This window comes from Arachis stenosperma, chromosome 1, assembly GCF_014773155.1.
Source record: "Arachis stenosperma cultivar V10309 chromosome 1, arast.V10309.gnm1.PFL2, whole genome shotgun sequence".
NCBI classification, from domain to species: domain Eukaryota; kingdom Viridiplantae; phylum Streptophyta; class Magnoliopsida; order Fabales; family Fabaceae; genus Arachis; species Arachis stenosperma.
In genome coordinates this window covers 56,318,234-56,345,525 of record NC_080377.1, presented here as the reverse complement: position 1 = coordinate 56,345,525, position 27,292 = coordinate 56,318,234, and the positions used below count along the sequence as shown (strand labels likewise).

The 27,292-nt window shown below is 38.2% G+C and overlaps 1 non-coding gene across 1 annotated transcript; it reads left to right on the top strand.

Moving 5' to 3' along the window:
• Positions 1-23,820: 23,820 nt before the first annotated feature.
• Positions 23,821-23,928, top strand: LOC130954901 (small nucleolar RNA R71). The gene has a single exon (XR_009076478.1). It is a non-coding gene; the product is annotated as a small nucleolar RNA R71 (small nucleolar RNA).
• The last annotated feature ends 3,364 nt before the right edge of the window (positions 23,929-27,292 follow it).

The window sequence follows — 27,292 nt, the reverse complement described above, 5'->3', positions numbered from 1 at the left end:
GGGAGGAAGCATGAAGAGCTTCTCTCAAATCAGAGTCAAACAGAGCCCCCACAGTCAAACTCTAAGTTTGGTGTTGGGAGGCCACAACCAAACTCTAAGTTTGGTGTTGAACCCCCACATTCAAACTCTAAGTTTGGTGTTGGGAGGTTCCAACATTACTCTGAGCATTTGTGAGGCTCCATGAGAGCCCTCTGTCAAGCTACTGACATTAAAGAAGCGCTTGTTGGGAGGCAACCCAATGTCATATTTTATTTATTTTCCTTTGTTATTTTATGTTTTCTGTAGGTTGATGATCATGAGAAGTCACAAAATCAATTGAAAAAGCAAAAAACAGAATGAAAAACAGGAAGAAAAATAGCACACCCTGGAGAAAGAACCTACTGGCGTTTAAACGCCAGTAAGGCTAGCAGATGGGCGTTTAACGCCCAGTCTGGCACCATTCTGGGCGTTTAACGCCAGAAAGGGGCACCAGACTGGCGTTAAACGCCAGGAAAGGGCAAGATCCTGGCGTTAAACGCCAGAAATGGGCACCAGCCCGGCGTTTAACGCCAGAATTAGCTCAAAACGCATTTTTGCATGCCATTTGGTGCAGGGATGACTTTTCCTTGACACTTCAGGATCTGTGGACCCCACAGGATCCCCACCAACCCCACCACCCTCTTTTTTCTTCACCCATTCACCAATCACCTCAATACCTCTTCCCCAAAAAGCCTTCACCCATCAAATCCCATCTTCTCTTCACCACTCACATCCATCCTTCATAAAACCCCACCTACCTTACCATTCAAATTCAAACCACTTTCCCCCCCAAACCCACCCATAATGGCCGAACCCTACCCCTCCCTTCACCCCTATATAAACCCATCTTCACTCCTTCATTTTCACACACCCTAATCACTACTTCTTCCCCCTGTTGGCCGAACCACACAACCTCCTCCATCTCCTCCATTTTCTTCTTCTTCTCCTCTATTCTTTCTTCTTTTGCTCGAGGACGAGCAAACCTTTTAAGTTTGGTGTGGTAAAAGTGTTGCTTTTCGTTTTTCCATAACCATTTATGGCATCCAAGGCCGGAGAAACCTCTAGAAAGAGGAAAGGGAAGGCAAAAGCTTCCACCTCCGAGTCATGGGAGATGGAGAGATTCATCTCAAGGGTGCATCAAGACCACTTCTATGAAGTTGTGGCCTTGAAGAAGGTGATCCCCGAGGTCCCTTTCAAACTCAAAAAGAGTGAATATCCGGAGATCCGACATGAGATTCGAAGAAGAGGTTGGGAAGCTCTCACCAACCCCATTCAACAAGTCGGAATCTTAATGGTTCAAGAGTTCTATGCCAATGCATGGATCACCAAGAGCCATGATCAAAGTGTGAACCCGAACCCAAAGAATTGGCTTACAATGGTTCGGGGGAAATACTTAGATTTTAGTCCGGAAAATGTGAGGTTGGCATTCAACTTGCCCATGATGCAAGGAGATGAACATCCTTACACAAGAAGGGTCAACTTTGATCAAAGGTTGGACCAAGTCCTCACTGACATTTGTGAAGAGGGCGCCCAATGGAAGAGAGATTCAAGAGGGAAGCCGGTTCAATTAAGAAGGCATGACCTCAAGCCCATGGCTAGAGGATGGTTGGAGTTTATCCAACGCTCAATCATTCCCACTAGCAACCGGTCTGAAGTTACTCTAGACCGGGCCATCATGATCCATAGCATCATGATTGGAGAAGAAGTAGAAGTTCATGAGGTTATAGCCCAAGAACTCTATAAGGTGGCGGACAAGTCCTCTACCTTAGCAAGGTTAGCCTTTCCTCATCTCATTTGTCACCTCTGTTATTCAGTAGGAGTTGACATAGAAGGAGACATCCTCATTGATGAAGACAAGCCCATCACTAAGAAAAGGATAGAGCAAACAAGAGACCCCTCTCATCATGAGATCCCTGAGATGCCTCAAGGGATGCACTTTCCTCCACAAGACTATTGGGAGCAAATTAACACCTCCCTAGGAGAATTGAGTTCCAACATGGGACAACTAAGGGTGGAGCACCAAGAACATTCCATCCTCCTCCTTGAAATTAGAGAAGATCAAAGAATCATGAGAGAGGAGCAACAAAGACAAGGAAGAGACATTGAGGAGCTCAAGCACTCCATAAGATCTTCAAGAGGAAGAACAAGCCGCCATCACTGAGGTGGACCCGTTCTTTAATCTCCTTGTTCTTTATTTTCTTGTTTTTTCGAATTTTCATGCTTATGTTTATCCATGTTTGTGTCTTATGATCATTAGTGTCTTAGTGTCTATGCCTTAAAGTTATGAATGTCCTATGAATCCATCACCTTTCTTAAAAAAAAATGTTCTTAATTGAAAAAGAAAAAGAATTGCATGAATTTTGAATTTTATAACAGTTTAATTATTTTGATGTGGTGGCAATACTTTTTGTTTTCTGAATGTATGCTTGAACAATGCATATATCTTTTGAATTTGTGGTTCATGAATGTTGGCTCTTGAAAGAATGATGAAAAAGGAGACATGTTACTGAGGATCTGAAAAATCATAAAAATGATTCTTGAAGCAAGAAAAAGCAGTGAATACAAAAAAAAAAAAGAAAAAGCGAAAAAAAAGGGAAAGAGAAAAAGAAAGAAAAAGAAAGAAATAAAGTTGTGATCCAAGGCAAAAAGAGTGTGCTTAAGAACCCTGGACACCTCTAATTGGGGACTCTAGCAAAGCTGAGTCACAATCTAAAAAGGTTCACCCAATTATGTGTCTGTGGCATGTATGTATCCGGTGGTAATACTGGAAGACAGAGTGCTTTGGGCCACGGCCAAGACTCAATAAGTAGCTGGGTTCAAGAATCATCATACGTAACTAGGAGAATCAATGACACTATCTGGATTCTGAGTTCCTAAAGAAGCCAATCATTCTGAATTTCAAAGGAAAGAGTGAGATGCCAAAACTATTCAGAGGCAAAAAGCTAAAAGCCCCGCTCATCTAATTAATACTGATCTTCATAGATGTTTTTGGAATTCATTGCATATTCTCTTCTTTTTATCTTATTTGATTTTTAGTTGCTTGAGGACAAGCAACAATTTAAGTTTGGTGTTGTGATGAGCGGATAATTTATACGCTTTTTGGCATTGTTTTTAGTATGTTTTTAGTATGATCTAGTTAGTTTTTAGTATATTTTTATTAGTTTTTAGTTAAAATTCACTTTTCTGGACTTTACTATGAGTTTGTGTGTTTTTCTGTGATTTCAGGTATTTTCTGGCTGAAATTGAGGGACCTGAGCAAAAATCTGATTCAGAGACTGAAAAGGACTGCAGATGCTGTTGGATTCTGACCTCCCTGCACTCGAAGTGGATTTTCTGGAGCTACAGAGGCCCAATTGGCGCGCTCTCAATAGCGTTGGAAAGTAGACATCCTGGGCTTTCCAGCAATATATGATAGTTCATACTTTGCCCAAGATTTGATGGCCCAAACCGGCGTTCAAAGTCACCTTCAGATTTCCCAGCGTTAAACGCCGGAACTGGCACCAAAGTGGGAGTTAAACGCCCAAACTGGCACAAAAGCTGGCGTTTAACTCCAAGAAGAGTCTCTACACGAAAATGCTTCATTGCTCAGCCCAAGCACACACCAAGTGGGCCCGAAAGTGGATTTTTATGTCATTTACTCATCTTTGTAATTCTTAAGCTACTAGTTCCCTATAAATAGGACCTTTTACTATTGTATTTTAATCTTTTGATCATGTTTTTATGATTGAACCCTCTTTGGGAGGCTGGCCTCATGGCCATGCCTAGACCTTGTTCTTATGTATTTTCAACGGTGGAGTTTCTACACACCATAGATTAAGGTGTGGAGCTCTGCTGTACCTCGAGTATTAATGCAATTACTATTGTTCTTCTATTCAATTCCGCTTGTTCTTATTCCAAGATATCACTTGTTCTTCAACTTGATGAATGTGATGATCCGTGACACTCATCATCATTCTCACCTATGAACGTGTGACTGACAACCACCTCTGTTCTACCTTAGATTGGGTGAATATCTCTTGGATTCCTGATACACGATGCATGGTTGATCGCCTGACAACCGAGCGCTCGCTTGACAACTGAGCCAGCCATTCCGTGAGATCAGAGTCTTCGTGGTATAGGCTAGAACTGATGGCGGCATTCAAGAGAATCCGGAAGGTCTAACCTTGTCTGTGGTATTCTGAGTAGGATTCAATGATTGGATGACTGTGACGTGCTTCAAACTCCTGAGGGCGGGGCGTTAGTGACAGACGCAAAAGAATCACTGGATTCTATTCCGGCCTGATTGAGAACCGACAGATGGATAGCCGTGCCGTGACAGGGTGCGTTGAACATTTCCACTGAGAGGATGGGAGGTAGCCACTGACAACGGTGAAACCCTTGCATAAGCTTGCCATGGAAAGGAGTAAGAAGGATTGGATGAAGACAGTAGGAAAGCAGAGAGACGGAAGGGACCAAGCATCTTCATACGCTTATCTGAAGCTCTCACCAATGATATACATAAGTATCTCTATCTTTATCTTTATGTTTTATTCGTATATCACCCATACCCATTTGAGTCTGCCTGACTAAGATTTACAAGGTGACCATAGCTTGCTTCATACCAACAATCTCCGTGGGATCGACCCTTACTCGCGTAAGGTTTATTACTTGGACGACCCAGTGCACTTGCTGGTTAGTTGTGCGGAGTTGTGATAGAGAGTTGAGATTGCAATGAGCGTACCATGTTGATGGCGCCATTGATGATCACAATTTCGTGCACCAACTACCTTGTGTTTAAGGCACAAGGCCATCACTCTGTGACAAAAGAGAGTAAGCATGAAGAGCTTCTCTCAGTTCAGAGTCAAGAAGAGCCCCCACAGTCAAACTCTAAGTTTGGTGTTGGGAGGCCACAACCAAACTCTAAGTTTGGTGTTAAGACCCCATATCCAAACTCTAAGTTTGGTGTTGGGACTATACAACATTGACCTGATCACCTTTGTGGCTCCATGAGAGCCCACTGTCAAGCTATTGACATTAAAGAAGCGCTTGTTGGGAGGCCACCCAATTTTATTTATCTAATTTTTATTTTATTTTATTTTATTGTTATTTTGTGTTTTATTAGGTACATGATCATGAGGAGTCACGAAAAAAATATAAAAATTAAAAATAGAATCAAAAACAGCAGAAGAAAAATCACACCCTGGAGGGAGGACAGACTGGCGTTCAACGCCAGTAAGGAGCATCTGGCTGGCGTTCAACGCCAGAACAGAGCATGAAACTGGCGCTGAATGCCAGAAACAAGCAACATTCTGGCGTTTGAACACCAGGAATGTGCCTAGAGGAAAAGCTGGCGCTGAACGCTAGTAACAAGCATGAAACTGGCGTTCAACGCCAGAAACATGTTACATGTGGGCGTTGAACGCCCAGAATGTGCATCACTCGGCGTTTAAACGCCAGAATGGTGTGCAATGGCAATTTACATGCCTATTTGGTGCAGGGATGGAATTCCTTGACACCTCAGGATCTGTGGACCCCACAGGATCATCTCAGGATCAGTGGACCCCACAGGATCCCCACCTAACATATTCCCACCTTACCTCCTAATCCTATTTCACTCTTCCCCATGTCACAATTTAGTTAGTTAGTTGATTGAAAAAGATTTGAAATCAAAATTTTAAAAAGATAAGAAAATAAGAAGTTAGATGAGATATTTTGAAATCAAATTTTGAAAAAGATAAAATTTTTGAAAAAGATAAAATAAAAGATAAAAAGATTTAATTCAAAAATTTTAAAATTATTTACTTCACTAACAAGAAACTACAAGATAAGATTCTAGAACTTAAAGATTGAACCTTTCTTAACAAGAAAGTAACAAACTTCAAATTTTTGAACCAATCACATTAATTGTTAGCTAAATTTCGAAAATAAGGATAAGAAAAAGATTTTGAACATAATTTGAAAAAGATTTTTGAAATTTTCGAAAATTATATAAAAAAAATGAAAAAGATATGATTTTTGAAAAAGATTTTTAAAAAGATAAGATTTTTAAAATTGAAATTTTGACTTGACTTGTAAGAAACAACTAATTTTGAAAATTTTTGACCAAGTCAACCAAAAATTTCGAAAATTGGAGGGAAATAAGGAAAAGATATATTTTTTTTGATTTTTGAATTTTTAATTATGAGAGAGAAAAACAACAAAAATACTCAATGCATGAAATTTTTAGATCAAAACAATGAATGCATGCAAGAATGCTATGAATGTCAAGATGAACACCAAGAACACATTGAAGATCATGATGAACATCAAGAACATAATTTTGAAAAATTTTTGATGCAAAGAAAACATGCAAGACACCAAACTTAGAAATCTTTAATGCATGGACTCTAACAAACAAAAAAAAATGCATATAAAAAACAACAAACAACACAAATCAAGAAAACATCAAGATCAAACAAGAAGACTTGTCAAGAATAACTTGAAGATCATGAAGAACACCATGAATGCATGAATTTTTCGAAAAATGCAAGAAAAAATTTTTTAAGCATGCAATTGACACCAAACTTAAAAATTGACTCAAGGCTCAAACAAGAAACACAAAATATTTTTTATTTTTATGATTTTATGAATTTTTTTGAATTTTTATTAATTTTTTTCGAAAATAAAGTTTAGAAAAATGAAAAATAAAAAGAAAAATTTTGAAAAGGATTTTTGAAAAGAAAATTACCTAATCTGAGCAACAAGATGAACCGTCAGTTGTCCATACTCGAACAATCCCCGGCAACGGCGCCAAAAACTTGGTGGACGAAATTGTGATCCATGTTCTTTGTATTTGTATGAAATCATTATTATGGCACCGGAATGAATTCACAACTCCGTTCAACTAACCAGCAAGTGTACTGGGTCGTCCAAGTAATAAACCTTACGTGAGTAAGGGTCGATCCCACAGAGATTGTTGGTATGAAGCAAGCTATGGTCACCTTGTAAATCTCAGTTAGGCAGATTAAATTGGTTTATATATTTTCGAATATTAATAATAAAAAGAAAATAAAAGGGATAGAAATACTTATGTAAATTAATAGTGGGAATTTCAGATAAGTGTATGGAGATGTTGTGCTCCTCTTGAATCTCTACTTTCTCATTGCTTTCATCCAATCCTTCTTACTCCTTTCCATGGCAAGTTGTATGGAGGGCATCACCGTTGTCAATGGCTACATCCCATCCTCTCAGTGAAAAAGGTCCTATGCTCTGTCACGGCACGGCTAATCATCTGTCGGTTCTTAATCAGGTTGGAATAGAATCCCTTGATTCTTTTGCGTTTGTCATCACGCCCAGCCTTCAGGAGTTTGAAGCTCGTCACAGTCACTCAATCCCAGAATCCTACTCGGAATACCATAGACAAGGTTTAGACTTTCCGGATCCTCATGAATGCCGCCATCTATCTAACTTATACCACGAAGATTCTGTTGGAGAATCTAAGAGATATGCGCCCGGCCTAAAGTAGAACGGAAGTGGTTGTCAATCACGCGCGTTCATAAGTGAGAATGATGATGAGTGTCACGGATCATCACATTCATCAAAGTTAAGTGTAACGTATATCTTGGAATAAGAATAAAAGAGAATTGAATAGAAAGTAATAGTAATTGTATTAAAACTTGAGGTACAGCAAAGCTCCACACCCTTAATTTATGGTGTGCAGAAACTCCACCGTTGAAAATACATAAGTAAAAGGTTCAGGCATGGCCGAATGGCCAGCCCCCATGTGGTCACAAGACCGAATGATCCAAAGACCTTTAATACAATAGTTAAATGTTCTATTTATAATAAACTAGCTCCTAGGGTTTACATGAGTAAGTAATTGATGCATAAATCCACTTCCGGGGCCCACTTGGTGTATGCTTGGGCTGAGCTTGATCAATCCACGAGCTGAGGCTTCTCTTGGAGTTGGACTCCGAGTTATGACGTGTTTTGGGCGTTCAACTCCGGATCATGACGTTTTTCTGGCGTTTAACTCCAGACAGCAGCATGAACTTGGCGTTCAACGCCAAGTTACGTCGTCAATTTCCGAATAAAGTATGGACTATTACATATTGATGGAAAGCCCTGGATGTCTACTTTCCAACACCGTTGAGAGTGCGCCATTTGGAGTTCTGTAGCTCCAGAAAATCCATTTCGAGTGCAGGGAGGTCAGAATCCAACAACATCAGCAGTCCTTTTGTCAGCCTTTTTCAGAGTTTTGCTCAAATCCCTCAATTTCAGTCAGAATTTACCTGAAATCACAGAAAAACACACAAACTCATAGTAAAGTCCATAAATGTGAATTTAACATAAAAACTAATGAAAACATCCCTAAAAGTAGCTTGAACTTACTAAAAACTACCTAAAAACAATGCCAAAAAGCGTATAAATTATCCGCTCATCACAACACCAAACTTAAATTGTTGCTTGTCCCCAAGCAACTGAAAATCAAATAGGATAAAAAGAAGAGAATATACTATAAATTCCAGAATATTAATGAATATTAATTATAATTAGATGAGCGGGACTTGTAGCTTTTTGCTTCTGAACAGTTTTGGCATCTCACTTTTTCCTTTGAAGTTTAGAATGATTGGCTTCTCTAGGAACTTAGAATTTCGGATGGTGTTATTGACTTTCCTAGTTAAGCATGTTGATTCTTGAATACAGCTACTTTATGAGTCTTGGCCGTGGCCCTAAGCACTTTGTTTTCCAGTATTACCACCGGATACACAAATGCCACGGACACATAACTGGGTGAACCTTTTCAGATTGTGACTCAGCTTTGCTAGAGTCCCCAGTTAGTGGTGTCCAGAGCTCTTAAGCACACTCTTTTTTGCTTTGGATCATGACTTTAACCACTTGGTCTCAAGCTTTTCACTTGGACCTTTATGACACAAGCACATGGTTAGGGACAGCTTGATTTAGCCGCTTAGGCCTGGATTTTATTTCCTTGGGCCCTCCTATCCATTGATGCTCAAAGCCTTGGATCCTTTTTACCCTTGCCTTTTGGTTTTAAGGGCTATTGGCTTTTTCTATTGCTCCTTCTTTTTCTATATATTTTTTTTTCGCCATTTTTTTTTCGCAATTTTCTTCTTGTTCACTGCTTTTTCTTGCTTCAAGAATCAATTTCATGATTTTTCAGATCCTCAATAACATTTCTCTTTGTTCATCATTCTTTCAAGAGCCAACAATTTTAACATTCATAAACAACAAGATCAAAAGACATATACACTGTTCAAGCATTCATTCAGAAAACAAAAAGTATTGTCACCACATCAAAATAATTAAACTAAATTCAAGAGCTATTTTCGAAATTTATGTACTTCTTGTTCTTTTGAATTAAAACATTTTTCATTTAAGAGAGGTGAAGGATTAATGGATTTTATTCATAGCTTTAAGGCATGGTTACATACTAATGATCATGAAATAAAGACACAAAACATAGATGAACACAATATTAAAAACCGAAAAGCAGAAAGAAATAAGAACAAGGAATGAGTCCACCTTAGTGGCATCTTCTTCTTGAAGGACCAATGATGTTCTTTAGCTCTTCTATGTCCCTTCCTTGCCTTTGTTGCTCCTCCCTCATTGCTCTTTGATCTTCTCTTATTTCTTGGAGAATGATGGAGTGCTCATGATGTTCCACCCTTAATTGTTCCACATTGTGGTTCAAACCTTCTAAGGAAGTGTTGAGTTGCTCCCAATAGTTGTTTGGAGGAAAGTGCATCCCTTGAGGCATCTCAGGGATTTCTTGATGATGAACTTCCTCATGCACCTCTTGAGAACCGTGAGGAGCTTCTCTTGCTTGCTCCATCCTCTTCTTTGTGATGGGCTTATCCTCTTCAATGGAGACATCTCCTTCTATGATAACTCCAGCTGAGTAACATAGATGGCAAATAAGGTGAGGAAAAGCTAGCCGTGCCATAGGTGAGGGCTTGTCGGCTATTTTGTAGATTTCATTGGAGATGACCTCATGAACTTCTACTTCCTCTCCAATCATGATGCCATGAATCATGATGGCCCGATCCACAGTAACTTCAGATCGGTTGCTAGTAGGAATGATGGAGCGTTGAATGAACTCCAACCATCCTCTAGCTATAGGCTGAGGTCCAGTCTCTTAGTTGGACTGGCTTGCCTTTGGAGTCTTTCTTCCATTGAGCTCCTTCCACACAAATGTCCATAAGGACTTGGTCCAACCTTTGATCAAAGTTGACCCTTCTAGTGTAGGGGCGTTCATCACCTTGCATCATAGGCAAGTGGAATGCCAACCTTACATTTTCCGGACTGAAATCCAAGTATTTCCCCCTAACCATTGTGAGATAATTCTTTGGACTTGGGTTCATACCTTGGTCATGGTTCCTAGTGATCCATGCATTGGCATAGAACTCTTGAACCATTAAGATTCCGACTTGTTGCATGGGGTTGGTTAAGACTTCCCAACCTCTTCTTCGGACTTCATGTCGGATCTCCGGATACTCATCTTTCTTGAGCTTGAAAGGGACCTCAGGGATCACCTTCTTCTTTGCCACAACATCATAGAAGTGGTCTTAATGGCTCTTGGAGATGAATCTTTCCATCTCCCATGACTCGGAGGTGGAAGCTTTTGTCTTCCCTTTTCCTTTTCTAGAGGATACTCCGGCCTTAGGTGCCATTGGTAATGGAAAAACAAAAAAAAAGCTTATGCTTTTACCACACCAAACTTAAAATATTGCTCGCCCTCGAGCAATAAAAGAAAGAAGAGAAGAAGAAGAAGAAGAAAATATGGTAGAAAGGGAGAAAGGTAGGTTCGGTTTAGGTGAAGAAGGGGGGGAGGTATGTTCGGCTATTTGGGTGGGAATGGGAGGGAAATTGGTTTGAATTTTGAAGGTAGGTGGGGTTTATGGGGAAGAGTGGGTGGATGTGAGTGGTGAATGGGGTAATTGGGAAGAGGAATTGAGGTGATTGGTGAAAGGTGTTGGGAAGTGTGACATGGGGAAGAGTGAATTTGGATTAGGAGAGTGTGATTTGGATTAAAAGGTAAGATGGGAATATGTTAGGTGGGGATCCTGTGAGGTCCACAGATCCTGAGGTGTCAAGGAATTCCATCCCTGCACCAAATAGGCATGTAAAATGCCTTCGTGCATCATTCTGGCGTTTAAACGCCCATTGGTGCATATTCTGGGCGTTCAACGCCCATGTAAAGCATGTTTCTGGCGTTGAACGCCAGTTCCATGCTTGTTACTGGCGTTCAGCGCCAGTTTTCCTCTCTGGGCACATTCCTGGCGTTCAGCGCCAGGATGTTGCTTGTTTCTGGCGTTCAGCGCCAGAATGGTGCTCTGTTCTGGCGTTGAACGCCAGCCAGATGCATCTTACTGGCGTTGAACGCCAGCCTGTGCGTCCTCCAGGGTGAAAAAATTTTTTTCTTCTGTTTTTGACTCTGTTTTTAATTTTTTTTTCGTGACTCCTCATGATCATGTACCTAATAAAACACAAAATAACAATAAAATAGAATAAAATAAAATTAGATAAATAAAATTGGGTTGCCTCCCAATAAGCGCTTCTTTAATGTCAATAGCTTGACAGTGGCTCTCATGGAGCCACAAGGTGATCAGGTCAATGTTGATAGTTGTCCACACCAAACTTAGAGTTTGGATATGGGATCTTAATACCAAACTTAGAGTTTGGTTGTGGCCTCACAACACCAAACTTAGAGTTTGACTGTGTGGGTTCTTCTTGACTCTGAACTGAGAGAAGCTCTTCATGCTTACTCTCTTCTGTCACAGAGGGATGGCCATGTGCCTTAAACACAAGGTAGTCCCCATTCAATTGAAGGACTAATTCACCTCTGTTGACATCTATCACAGCTGCTGCTGTGGCTAGGAAAGGTCTTCCAAGGATGATGCAATCATCATCTTCCTTCCTAGTGTCTAGGATTATGAAATCAGTAGGATGTAAAGGCCTTCAACCTTTACTAGCACGTCCTCTACTATTCCATAAGCTTGTCTCAATGATTTGTCTGCCAGTTGTAATGAGAACAAGGCAGGTTTACCTCAATGATCCCCAGCTTCTCCATTACAGAGAGTGGCATTAGATTTATCCCTGACCCCAGATCCACAGAGCTTTTTCAAAGATCATGGTGCCTATGGTACAAGGTATTAAGAACTTGCCAGGATCTTGTTTCTTTTGAGGTAGAATTTTCTGAATCCAAGTATCCAGTTCATTAATGAGCAAGGGAGGTTCACTTTCCCAAGTCTCATTACCAAACAACTTGGCATTCAGCTTCATGATAGCTCCTAAATATTGAGCAACTTGCACTCCAGTTACATCTTCATCCTCTTCTGAGGAAGAATAGTCTTCAGAGCTCATGAATGGCAGAAGGAGATTTAATGGAATCTCTATGGTCTCTGTATGAGCCTCAGATTCCTTTGGATCCTTAATAGGAAACTCCTTCTTGCTTGAGGGACGTCCCAGGAGGTCTTTCTCACTAGGATTTTCGTCCTCCTCCTCCCTTGTGCATTCGGCCATATTGACTATGTCAATGGCCTTGCACTCTCCTTTTGGATTCTCTTCTGTATTGCTTGGGAGAATACTGGGAGGAGTTTCAATGACTTTCTTACTCAGCTGGCCCACTTGTGCCTCCAGATTTCTAATGGAGGATCTTGTTTCACTCATGAAACTGAAAGTGGCCTTTGACAGATCAGAGACTACATTGGCTAAATTAGAGGTGTTTTGTTCAGAATTCTCTGTCTGTTGCTGAGAAGATGATGGATATGGCTTGCTATTGCCCAGCCTGTTGCGTCCACCATTGTTAAAACCTTGTTGAGGTTTTTGTTGATCCTTCCATGAGAAATTTGGATGATTTCTCCATGATGAGTTATAGGTGTTTCCATAAGGTTCACCTATGTAATTAACCTCTGCCATGGCAGGGTTCTCAGGATCATAAGCTTCTTCAGAAGCTGCCTCTCTAGTACTGTTGGATGCATGTTGCAATCTATTCAGATTTTGAGAGATCATGTTGACCTGTTGAGTCAACACTTTGTTCTGAGCCAATATGGCATTCAGAGTATCAATTTCAAGAACTCATTTCTTTTGAGGTATCCCATTGTTCACGGAATTCCTCTCAGAAGTGTACATGAATTGGTTGTTTGCAACCATGTCAATGAGTTCTTGAGCCTCTTCAGGTGTTTTCTTCAGATGAATAGATCCACCTGCAGAATGGTCCAATGACATTTTCGAAAATTTAGAGAGACCATAATAGAATATATCTAATATGGTCCATTCTGAAAACATGTCAGATGGACATCTTTTGGTCAGCTGCTTGTATCTTTCCCAAGCTTCATAGAGGGATTCACCATCTTTTTGTTTGAAGGTTTGAACATCCACTCTCAGCTTGCTCAGCTTTTGAGGAGGAAAGAATTTGTCCCAGAAGGCAGTGACCAGCTTATCCCAGGAGTCCAGGCTATCCTTGGGTTGTGAATCCAACCATATTCTAGCTCTGTCTCTTACAGCAAAAGGGAAAAGCATGAGTCTGTAGACTTCAGGATCAACTCCATTCGTCTTTACAGTCTCACAGATCTGCAAGAACTCAGTTAAAAACTGATAAGGATCTTCAGATGGAAGTCCATAAAACTTGCAGTTTTGTTGCATCAAGGCAACTAGCTGAGGTTTCAGCTCAAAGTTATTGGCTCCAATGGCAGGAATGGAGATGCTTCTTCCATCAAACTTAGACGTTGGCTTTGTGAAGTCACCAAGCATTCTCCTTGCATTATTATTATTATTTTCGGCTGCCATCTCCTTCTCTTGTTCGAAAATTTCTGAAAGGTTGTTTCTGGATTGTTGTAATTTAGCTTCTCTTAATTTTCTCTTCAGAGTCCTTTCAGGTTCTGGATCAATTTCAACAAGAGTGCCTTTATCCTTGTTCCTGCTCATATGAAAAAGAAAAACAAGAAAGAAGAGGAATCCTCTATGTCACAGTATAGAGATTCCTTTATGTTAGTAGAAAAAGAAAGGGGTAGAAGAATGAAGAAGGAGATTCGGAATTTTGGATGAAGAGAGGTGAAGAAAGTGTTAGTAATTAAATAATTAAATAAAAGAGAAAGAGAATTTCGAAAATAATTTTAAAAAGGGGTTAGTGATTTTCGAAAAATTAGAGATAAATGTAATTGAAATTAAAAATTGAAACAATTAATTAATTAAAAAAGAATTTTTGAAAAGAGAGATTTTTCGAAAATAGAAGGAGAAGTAGTTAGGTGGTTTTGAAAAAGATAAGAAAGCAAACAAAAAGTTAGTTAGTTGATTGAAAAAGATTTGAAATCAAAATTTTAAAAGATAAGAATAAGAAGTTAGATGAGATATTTTGAAATCAAATTTTGAAAAAGATAAAATTTTTGAAAAAGATAAAATAAAAGATAAAAGATTAATTCAAAAATTTTAAAATTATTACTTCACTAACAAGAAACTACAAATAAGATTCTAGAACTTAAAGATTGAACCTTTCTTAACAAGAAAGTAACAAACTTCAAATTTTTGAACCAATCACACTAATTGTTAAATTTCGAAATAAGGATAAGAAAAAGATTTTGAACATAATTTGAAAAAGATTTTTGAAATTTTCGAAAATTATATAAAAAAATGAAAAGATATGATTTTTGAAAAATTTTTAAAAAGATAAGATTTTTAAAATTGAAATTTGACTTGACTTGTAAGAAACACTAATTTTGAAAATTTTTGACCAAGTCAACCCAAAATTTCGAAAATTGGAGGGAAATAAGGAAAAGATATATTTTTTTTGATTTTGAATTTTTAATTATGAGAGAGAAAAACAACAAAAATACTCAATGCATGAAATTTTTAGATCAAAACAATGAATGCATGCAAGAATGCTATGAATGTCAAGATGAACACTAAGAACACTTTGAAGATCATGATGAACATCAAGAACATAATTTTGAAAAATTTTTGATGCAAAGAAAACATGCAAGACACCAAACTTAGAAATCTTTAATGCATGGACTCTAACAAACAAAAAAAAATGCATATGAAAAACAACAAACAACACAAATCAAGAAAACATCAAGATCAAACAAGAAGACTTGTCAAGAACACTTGAAGATCATGAAGAACACCATGAATGCATGAATTTTCGAAAAATGCAAGAAAAAATTTTTTAAGCATGCAATTGACACCAAACTTAAAAATTGACTCAAGGCTCAAACAAGAAACACAAAATACTTTTTATTTTTATGATTTTATGAATTTTTTTGAATTTTTATTAATTTTTTTCGAAAATAAAGTTTAGAAAAACGAAAAATAAAAAGAAAAATTTTGAAAAAGATTTTTGAAAAGAAAATTACCTAATCTGAGCAACAAGATGAATCGTCAGTTGTCCATACTCGAACAATCCCCGGCAACGGCGCCAAAAACTTGGTGGACGAAATTGTGATCCATGTTCTTTGTATTTGTATGAAATCATTATTATGGCACCGGAATGAATTCACAACTCCGTTTAACTAACCAGCAAGTGTACTGGGTCATCCAAGTAATAAACCTTACGTGAGTAAGGGTCGATCCCACAGAGATTGTTGGTATGAAGCAAGCTATGGTCACCTTGTAAATCTCAGTTAGGCAGATTAAATTGGTTTATAGATTTTCGAATATTAATAATAAAAAGAAAATAAAAGGGATAGAAATACTTATGTAAATTAATAGTGGGAATTTCAGATAAGTGTATGGAGATGCTGTGCTCCTCTTGAATCTCTACTTTCTCATTGCTTTCATCCAATCCTTCTTACTCCTTTCCATGGCAAGTTGTATGGAGGGCATCACCGTTGTCAATGGCTACATCCCATCCTCTCAGTGAAAAAGGTCCTATGCTCTGTCACGGCACGGCTAATCATCTGTCGATTCTCAATCAGGTTGGAATAGAATCCCTTGATTCTTTTGCGTTTGTCATCACGCCCAGCCTTCAGGAGTTTGAAGCTCGTCACAGTCACTCAATCCCAGAATCCTACTCGGAATACCATAGACAAGGTTTAGACTTTCCGGATCCTCGTGAATGCCGCCATCTATCTAACTTATACCACGAAGATTCTGTTGGGGAATCTAAGAGATATGCGCCCGGCCTAAAGTAGAACGGAAGTGGTTGTCAATCACGCGCGTTCATAAGTGAGAATGATGATGAGTGTCATGGATCATCACATTCATCAAAGTTAAGTGTAACGTATATCTTGGAATAAGAATAAAAGAGAATTGAATAGAAAGTAATAGTAATTGTATTAAACTTGAGGTACAGCAGAGCTCCACACCCTTAATCTATGGTGTGCAGAAACTCCACCGTTGAAAATACATAAGTAAAAGGTTCAGGCATGGCCGAATGGCCAGCCCCCATGTGGTCACAAGACCGAATGATCCAAAGACCTTTAATACAATAGTTAAATGTTCTATTTATAATAACTAGCTCCTAGGGTTTACATGAGTAGTAATTGATGCATAAATCCACTTCCGGGCCCACTTGGTGTATGCTTGGGCTGAGCTTGATCAATCCACGAGCTGAGGCTTCTCTTGGAGTTGAACTCCGAGTTATGACGTGTTTTGGGCGTTCAACTCCGGATCATGACGTTTTTCTGGCGTTTAACTCCAGACAGCAGCATGAACTTGGCGTTCAACGCCAAGTTACGTCGTCAATTTCCGAATAAAGTATGGACTATTATATATTGCTGGAAAGCCCTGGATGTCTACTTTCCAACGCCGTTGAGAGTGCGCCATTTGGAGTTCTGTAGCCCCAGAAAATCCATTTCGAGTGCAGGGAGGTCAGAATCCAACAACATCAGCAGTCCTTTTGTCAGCCTTTTTCAGAGTTTTGCTCAAATCCCTCAATTTCAGTGGCGTTTTAACTTAAATCACAGAAAAACACACAAACTCATAGTAAAGTCCAGAAATGTGAATTTAACATAAAAACTAATGAAAACATCCCTAAAAGTAGCTTGAACTTACTAAAAACTACCTAAAAACAATGCCAAAAAGCGTATAAATTATCTGCTCATCAGTAGGGTTTATCTTGTGCTTGATTTAGGGGATTTTATAACCTTTTACCCACATTTATCCATTGAAATAGCATGGTTTTATAACTTCTCCTTTAATTGTGCTTAAGAGTGAAAACATGCTTTTTAGATCTTAAAATAAATAAATTTAATTCATCTTGATTCCATTAGATGCCTTGATATGTTTGTTAAGTGATTTAAGGTTTAGGAGGCAAAGATTGGATCAAGGGAATGAAGAAAGAGAGCATGAAAAGTTGGAGAACTCATGAAGAAATGAAAGAACCGGAAAGCTGTCAAGCCGACCTCTTCGCACTTAAACGACCATAACTTGAGCTACAGAGGTCCAAATGATGCGGTTCTAGTTGGGTTGGAAAGCTAACATCCGGGGCTTCAAAACGATATAAGATTTGCCATAGTTGCTATATGTATGGTGGCGCGCACGCGCATAGTACGTGCACACGCCGTTGCTACCACCTGGTTCACTTAATGCAACACGTGGCCAGCGATTTTAGAAGCCTTGTGGGCCCAATCCAACTCATTTATGATGCTATTTAAGCCAAGGATTAAAGGGGGAATCAACATACTTTTCATACTTTCATACTTTTGATCATTAGTCATAGTTTTAGTTTTAGAAGTAGTTTGAACTAGTTTCTAGAGAGAGAAGCTCTCACTTCTCTCTAGAATTAGGATTAGGATTAGGTTTAGTTCTTAGATCTAGATTTAGATTCATCTTCTTCTACTTCTATCTTCTCAATTCCTTGTAGTTACATTCATTCCTCTCCTATTCTTTTGGTGTAATCTCTTTTATGTTGTTCTTATATTTTGTTGTAGATCTAGTATTGTTCCTTCTACTTTCTTTCAATTCAATTCAAGGTAATTCATAATAATTGTGTTTCTTTTGATTGTTGTTGTTAATTTCTTTCAATAATTGTTGTTAGATTCTCTTCTTATTGTCAATTTGCTTTGCTTTTCTTTTGTGCCTTCCAAGTGTTTGATGAAATGCTTGGTTGGATTTTAGTGTAGGTTTTGTTCCTCTTGGCCTAGGTAGGAGTAATTAGTGACTCTTGAGTTATCTAATTCTTTTGTTGGTTGATAATTAGAAGTTGCTAATTGATTTGAATGCCTCTAAAGCTAGTCTTTCCTTTAGGAGTTGATTAGGACTTGAGGAATCAAATTGATTCATCCACTTGACTTTCCTCCATGGTTAGAGGTTAACTAAGTGGGAGCAATACACAATTCTCATCACAATTGAGAAGGATAACTAGGATAGGACTTCTAGTTCTCATATCTTGCGAAGAGTTTTGTTAGTTGTTAGTTTATTTTCTTTGCCATTTATAATTCTTGTCTATAATCTCAAAAACCCCAAAATAACTCACAACCAATAACAAGACACTTTATTGTAAATCCTAGGGAGAACGACCCGAGGTTTAAATACTCGGTTTATAGATTTTAGGGGTTTGTACTTGTGACTAACAAATTTTTGTATGAGAGGATTATTGTTGGTTTAGAGACTATACTTCGACGAGATTTCATTTGTAAAATTCTAAACCGTCAAAAATCCAATCATCACCTACACTTCCCCTTCTCCTCCATATTCTCTTCTTCTTCTTCTTCTCTTCTTTCTTCTCTTGCTCGAGGACGAGCAATATTTTAAGTTTGGTGTGGTCAAAGCACAATCTTTTTTGTTTTCCACTACCATCAATGGCACCTAAGGCCGGAGAATCCTCTAGAAAAGGAAAAGGGAAGACAAAAGCTTCCACCTCCGAGTCATGGGAGATGGAAAGATTCATCTCCAAAAGCCATCAAGACCACTTCTATGATGTTGTGGCAAAGAAGAAGGTGATCCCTGAGGTCCCTTTCAAGCTCAAAAAAAATGAGTATCCGGAAATCCGACATGAGATCCGAAGAAGAGGTTGGGAAGTCCTAACCAACCCCATGCAACAAGTCAGAATCTTAATGGTTCAAGAGTTCTATGCCAATGCATGGATCACTAGGAACCATGATCAAAGTATGAACCCGAGCCCAAAGAATTATATCACAATGGTTCGGGGGAAATACTTAGATTTTAGTCCGGAGAATGTGAGGTTGGCGTTTCACTTGCCCATGATGCAAGGAGATGCACGCCCCTACACTAGAAGGGTCAACTTTAATCAAAGGTTGGACCAAGTCCTTATGGACATATGTGTGGAAGGAGCTCAATGGAAGAGAGACTCCAAAGGCAAGCCAGTCCAACTAAGAAGACTGGACCTCAAGCCTGTAGCTAGAGGATGGTTGGAGTTCATTCAACGCTCCATCATTCCCACTAGCAACCGATCTGAAGTTACTGTGGATCGGGCCATCATAATTCATAGCATCATGATTGGAGAGGAAGTAGAAGTTCATGAAGTCATCTCCAATGAATTCTACAAAATAGCCGAAAAACCCTCCACCATGGCAAGGCTAGCTTTTCCTCATCTTATTTGCCATCTATGTTACTCAGCTGGAGTTATCATAGAAGGAGACATCCTCATTGAAGAGGATAAGCCCATCACCAAGAAGAGGATGGAGAAAGGAAGAGAGACCCTTCACGGATCTCAAGAGATGCATGAGGAAGCTCATCATCAAGAAATCCCTGAGATGCCTCAAGGGATGAACTTTCCTCTCAACAACTATTGGGAATAACTCAACACTTCCTTAGAATATTTGAGCCACAATGTGGAACAATTAAGGGTGGAACATCATGAGCACTCCATCATTCTACATGAAATAAGAAAAGATCAAAGAGCAATGAGGGAGGAGCAACAAAGGCAAGGAAGGGACATAGAAGAACTTAAGGACATTGTTGGTCCTTCAAGAAGAAGACGCCACTAAGGTGGATTCATTCATTGTTCTTATTTCTTTCTGTTTTTCGGTTTTTAATGTTGTGTTTATCTATGTTTTTTGTCTCTACTTCATGATCATTAGTAGTCAGTAACTATGTCTTAAAGTTATGAATAATTCCATTAATCCTTCACCTCTCTTAAATGAAAAATGTTTTAATTCAAAAGAACAAGAAGTACATGAATTTCGAATTTATCCTTGAATTTAGTTTAATTATATTGATGTGGTAACGATACTCTTTGTTTTCTGAATGAATGCTTGAACAGTGCATATTTTTGATCTTGTTGTTCATGAATGTTAAAATTGTTGGCTCTTGAAAGAATGATGAACAAAGAGAAATGTTATTGATAATCTGAAAAATCATGAATTTAATTCTTGAAGCAAGAAAAAGCAGTGAATGGCGAAAAAAAAAGAGAGAAGCAAGCAGAGAAAGCCAATAGCCCTTAAAACCAAAAGGTAAGGGTAAAAGGATCCAAGGTTTTGAGCATCAATGGATAGGAGGGCCCAAGGAAATAAAATCCAGGCCTAAGCGGCTAAATCAAGCTGTCCCTAACCATGTGCTTGTGTCATGAAGGTCCAAGTGAAAAGCTTGAGACTGAGTGGTTAAAGTCGTGATCCAAAGCAAAAAGAGTGTGCTTAAGAGCTCTGGACACCACTAACTGGGGACTCTAGCAAAGCTGAGTCACAATCTGAAAAGGTTCACCCAGTTATGTGTCTGTGGCATTTATGTATCCGGTGGTAATACTCGAAAACAAAATGCTTAGGGCCACGGCCAAGACTCATAAGTAGCTGTGTTCAAGAATCAACATACTTAACTAGGAAAGTCAATAACACTATCCGAAATTCTAAGTTCCTAGAGAAGCCAATCATTCTAAACTTCAAAGGAAAAAGTGAGATGCCAAAACTGTTCAGAGGCAAAAAACTACAAGTCCCGCTCATCTAATTAGAATTAATATTCATTGATATTTTGGGATTTATAGTATATTCTCTTCTTTTTATCCTAATTGATTTTCAGTTGCTTGGGGACAAGCAACAATTTAAGTTTGGTGTTGTGATGAGCAGATAATTTATACGCTTTTTGGCATTATTTTTAGGTAGTTTTTAGTAAGTTCAAGCTACTTTTAGGGTTGTTTTCATTAAATTTTATGTTAAATTCACATTTCTGGACTTTACTATGAGTTTGTGTGTTTTTCTGTAATTTTAGGTAATTTCTGGCTGAAATTGAGGGACTTGAGCAAAACTCTGAAAAAGGCTGACAAAAGGACTGCTGATGCTGTTGGAATCTGACCTCCCTGCACTCGAAATAGATTTTCTGGAGCTACAGAACTCCAAATGGCGCGCTCTCAACGGCGTTGGAAAGTAGACATCCAGAAATTAATGACATAAATTGGCGTTGAACGCCAAGTACATGCTGCTATCTGGAGTTAAACGCCAGAAACACGTCATGACCCGGAGTTGAACGCCCAAAACACGTTATAACTTGGCGTTCAACTCCAATAAAAGCCTCAGCTCGTGGATAGATCAAGCTCAACCCAAACATACACCAAGTGGGCCCTGGAAGTGGATTTATGCATCAATTACTTATTCATGTAAACCCTAGTAGCTAGTTTATTATAAATAGGACTTTTTACCAGTGTATTAGACATCTTTGGACGCCTAGTCCTTAGACCTTCATGGGGGCTGGCCATTCGGCCATGCCTGAAACTTTCACTTATGTATTTTCAACGGTGGAGTTTCTACACACCATAGATTAAGGGTGTGGAGCTCTGCTGTACCTCAAGTTTCAATACAATCACTGTTATATTATATTCAATTCTCTTTTATTCTTATTCCAAGATATACGTTGCACTTCAACTTGATGAATGTGATGATCCGTGACACTCATAATCATTCTCACCTATGAACGCGCGTGACTGACAACCACTTCCGTTCTACTCTAGGCCGGGCGCATATCTCTTAGATTCCCCAACAGAATCTTCATGGTATAAGCTAGATAGATGGCAGCATTCATGGGGATCCGGAAAGTCTAACCTTGTCTGTGGTATTCCGAGTAGGATCCCGGGAATCCGGAAAGTCTAACCTTGTCTGTGGTATTCCGAGTAGGATTCCGGTATTGAATGACTGTGACGAGCTTCAAACTCCTGAAGGCTGGGCGTGATGACAAACGCAAAAGAATCAAGGGATTCTACTCCATCCTGATTGAGAACTGACAGATGATTAGCCATGCTGTGACAGAGCATTTGGATCATTTTCACTGAGAGGATGGGATGTAGCCATCGACAAGGGTGATGCCTCCAGACGATTAGCCGTGCAGTGACAGCGCATATGACCATTTTCCCGAGAGGATTAAAAGTAGCCATTGATGATGGTGATGCCCTACATACAGCTTGCCATGGAAAGGAGTAAGAAGGATTGGATGAATGTAATAAGAAAGTAGAGATTCGAAAGGATTCTAGCATCTCCACACGCCTATCTGAAATCCCCACTATTGATTTACATAAGTATTTCTATCCCTTTTTATTTTATTTATCTTTTAAATATCTAATCCAATTACATTTGACCCTATGAATCCACTTAACTGAGATTTACAAGGTGACCATAGCTTGCTTCATACCAACAATCTCTGTGGGATCGACCCTTACTCACATAAGGTATTACTTGGATGACCCAGTACACTTGCTGGTTAAGTTGAACGGAGTTGTGGAAAGAAAGTGCTGAGTTAGTTTTTAGGCACATGCCAAAGAGCCATTATTGTTGATCACAATTTCGTCCACCAGTGGACAACGCGGACGCGTGACGTGCGCGATCTGCAGAATTACAAAAGTCGCTGGCAGAGATTCAGGGCCGCATTTCAACCCAGTTTTCGGCCCAGGAACACAGATTAAAGTCAGGGAACATGCAGAGACTCAAGATGCTTTCATAATTCACTTTTCATAATTTTAGATGTAGTTTTTAGAGAGAGAGGCTCTCCCCTCTCTCTTAGGATTTAGGATTAGGATTTTTAGAAATTAGGATTTATTTTCAACTCTTCATATCAGGTTCAATATTCCTTTATTTTGATTTCTGTTCTACTTTGAGATACTTTAATACTTTTATTTGTGTTTGATTTATGTTGCCTAATTGGCTTATGATTACTTTCCATGTTAGGATTGATTTTCTTATTTAATATACATTACTGAGATGTTTTCAGATAAATGGTTTTAATTTAGATTTTCTACCTTTTGGCTCTGGTTGATTAATTGGTAACTCTTGAGTTGTCAAACTCATTGTTGACTAAAATTTGGAATTCTTCAAGAATTAATTCGAGTTCCAATAACTCTAACCTTTCCCAAGGAAAGACTAGGACATGAGGAATCAAAATTAATTCGTCCAATTAACTTACCTTCATAGTTAGAGGTTAACAAAGTGGGAAAAAAATCCAATTCTCATCACAATTGATAAGGATAACTTGGATAGGACTTCTAATTTCTCATATCTTGCTAAGAGTTTATTTTACAGCTATTTATTTAATTCGAATTGCCGTTTAAATTACTTGCTCCCTATTCACAAAACCCCAATTTACAATCTCCATAACAAATAATAAGAACATACTTCCCTGCAATTCCTTGAGAAGACGACCCGAGGTTTAAATACTCGGTTATCAATTTATTTAGAGATTTGTTACTTGTGACAACCAAAACGTTTGTAAGAAAGGACTTTTGTTGGTTTAGAAGCTATACTTGCAACGCGATTTTATTCTGAGTTCTAGACCACGCAAAAATTCTCTCTTCATGTACATGAATTGGTTATTTGCAACCATGTCAATGAGTTCTTGAGCTTCTGCAGGCGTTTTCTTTAGGTGAATGGATCCACCTGCAGAATGGTCCAGTGACATCTTAGAGAATTCAGATAGACCATCATAGAATATGTCAAGAATAGTCTATTCTGAAAGCATGTCAGAAGGACACTTTTTGGTTAACTATTTGTATCTTTCCCAAGCTTCATAGAGGGATTCACCATCTTTTTGTTTGAAGGTTTGAACATCCACTCTAAGCTTGCTCAGCTTTTGAGAAGGAAAGTACTTGGCCAAGAAGGCCGTGACCAGCTTATCCCAAGAGTCCAGGCTATCTTTAGGTTGTGAATCCAACCATGTTCTAGCTCTGTCTCTTACAGCAAAAGGGAAAAGCATAAGCCTGTAGACTTCAGGATCAACTCCATTAGTCTTAACAGTATCACAGATCTGCAAGAACTCAGTTAAAAACTGGTAAGGATCTTTAGATGGAAATTCATAAAATTTATAGTTCTGTTGCATTAGAGCAACTAATTGAGGTTTCAACTCAAAATTGTTTGCTCCAATGGCAGGGATTGAGATGCTTCTTCCATGGAAGTTGGGTTTAGGTGCAGTATAGTCACCAAGCATCCTCCTAGCATTGTTATTATTTTCAGCTGCCATCTCTTATTCTTTTTCGAAAATTTCCTCAAAGTTGTCTATGAAGTTTTGTGTTTTAGCTTCTCTTAGTTTCCTCTTCAGAGTCCTTTCAGGTTCAGGATCTGCTTCAACAAGAATGTTCTTGTCCTTGCTCCTGCTCATATGAAAAAGAAGGGAACGGAAAATAATAATAGGGATCCTCTTTGTCCAGATATAGAGGTTCCTTTATGTGAGTAGAAGAGAAGAAGAATAAGAATGAAGAAGGAGAAGAAGAAAAATTCGAACACAGAGGAGAAGAGGGGGTTCGAATTTTTGATGAATGGAGAAGAAGTGTTAGTGAATAAATAAATAGAGAGTTAAGAGAGAGAAAAATTCGAAAATTAATTTTGAAAAAAAGGTTAGTGATTTTCGAAAATTAATAATGAAAAAGTAGTTAGGTAGTTTTGAAAAAGATATTAGAGGAAGATAAGATAAGATAAAAAAAGATATGATAAAAAAAAGATTTGATTTTTAAAAGATATGGTTTTGAAAGATATGATTGAAATTAGTTTGAAAAGATTTGAGTTTTAAAAATCACAATTAATGACTTGACTCACAAGAAACCAAAAAGATATGATTCTAGAATTTAAAGTTTGAATCTTTCTTAACAAGAAAGTAACAAACTTGAAATTTTTGAATCAAAACATTAATTGATGATGTAATTTTCAATATGAGATAAAGATAAGAAAAAGACTTTGAAAAATTTTCAAAAAGATTTTTGAAATTTTTGAAAATGATAAAAAAATGGAAAAGATATGATTTTTGAAAAAGATTTTAAAAAGATAAGATTTTTAAAAAGATAAGATATTTTTTTATTTTTTTTGAATTTTTATGATGAGAGAGAAAAACACAAAAAATGACTCAATGCATGGAACTTTTGGATCAAACATATGATGCATGCAAGAACACTATGAATGTTCAAGATGAACACCAAGAACACTTTGAAGATCATGATGAACATCAAGAACATGTTTTTAAAAAAATTTCAAAGCAAAGAAAACATGCAAGACAACAAACTTAGAAATCTTTCATGTTTAGACACTATGAATGTAATAATGCATATGAAAAACATCATACAACACAAAACAAGAAAACATAAAGATCAAACAAGAAAATTCATCAAGAACAACTTGAAGATCATGAAGAACACTGAATGCATGAATTTTTCGAAAATTTTATGCAAAATTAAAACATGCAATTGACACCAAACTTATGACTTGACACAAGACTCAAACAAGAAACACAAAATATTTTTTGTTTTTATGATTTTCTAATTTTTTTTGTATTTTCTTTTATTATTTTTCGAAAACATGAAGGAAAAAGAAAATAAGAAATTCAAAATTTTTAAGAAGAGTTCCAGGAATCATACACTGATAATCTAAGGCTTCGGTCCAGGAATTAGACATGGCTTACTAGCCAGCCAAGCTTTTTAGTAAAAGCTTCAGTTCAAAACACTAGACATGGCCTATGGCCAGCCAAGCTTTAGAATACAAATTAGTCATACAACAGCAGATGGATTAGCAACAGCTAGCTTGCTCTTGTGATGATGGGTTGAAGTCTCGGTACAAAAGATTAGACATGGCTTTACAGCCAGCCAGACTTCAACATATCATCATGAAACTCTAGAATTCATTCTTAAAAATTTAGAATTAATTTTCGAAAATATTAATGAACAAATAACTTAAAATTAAAATAAAATTACCTAATCTGAGCAACAAGATGCACCGTCAGTTGTCCATACTCATCTATCCCCGGCAACAGCGCCAAAAACGTGGTGTTGTTGCCGGATCAGAAAAACTTGGCGCTGTTGTTGCACGTAATTGTGATTCAAACAATCCCTGGTAACAGCGCCAAAAACTTGGTGGACAAAATTGTGATTTATGCTTAAATTGTTGTTCGAAATTGATTCCCCAGTAATGGCCCCAAAAACTTGGTGCTCAATACCATGGTCTAAAAATAATTTCACAACTCCGCTCAACTAACCAGCAAGTGTACTGGGTCGTCCAAATAATAAACCTTACGTGAGTAAGGGTCGATCCCACATAGATAGTTGGTATGAAGCAAGCTATAGTCATCTTGTAAATCTCAGTCAGGCGGATTTAAATGGTTATGGAGTTTTCGAAAATATAAAGATAATTAAAATAGGATAGAGATACTTATGTAAATCAATGGTGGGAATTTCAGATAACCGTATGGAGATGCTTGTTCCTTCTGAATCTCTGCTTTTCTACTGCTTTCATCCAATCCTTCTTACTCCTTTCCATGGCAAGCTGTATATTGGGGGATCACCGTTGTCAATGGCTACCGTCTGTCCTCTCAGTGAAAATGTTCCAAATGTGCTTTCACCGCACGGCTAATCATCTGTCGGTTTTCAATCAGGTTGGAATAGAATCCCATGATTCTTTTGCGTCTGTCACCAACGCCCAGCCTTCAGGAGTTTGAAGCTTGTCACAGTCATTCAATCCTTGAATCCTACTCGGAATACCACAGACAAGGTTTAGACTTTGTGGATTCTCAGGAATGCTGCCAATGGATTCTAGCTTATACCACGAAGATGCTGTTTAAAGGATCCAAGGGATACACACTCTAGCCTTTGTTGCTTGTAGAACGGAAGTGGTTATCAATCACACGTTCATAAGTGAGAATGATGATGAGCGTCACATAATCATCACATTTATCATGTTCTTAGGTGCGAATGAATATCTTAGAATAAGAATAAGATTAATTGAATAGAAAATAGTAGTAATTGCATTGAAACTTGAGGTACAGCAGAGCTCCACGCCCTTAATCTATGGTGTGTAGAAACTCCACCGTTGAAAGTACATAAGAACAGGGTCCAGGCATGGCCGAATGGCCAGCCCCCATAAACGTGATCAATAGCCTCCTCAGATGAACAATAGATTAAAACTGAGACCAAAAGATCCTAACACCATAGTAAAAAGTTCTATTTATA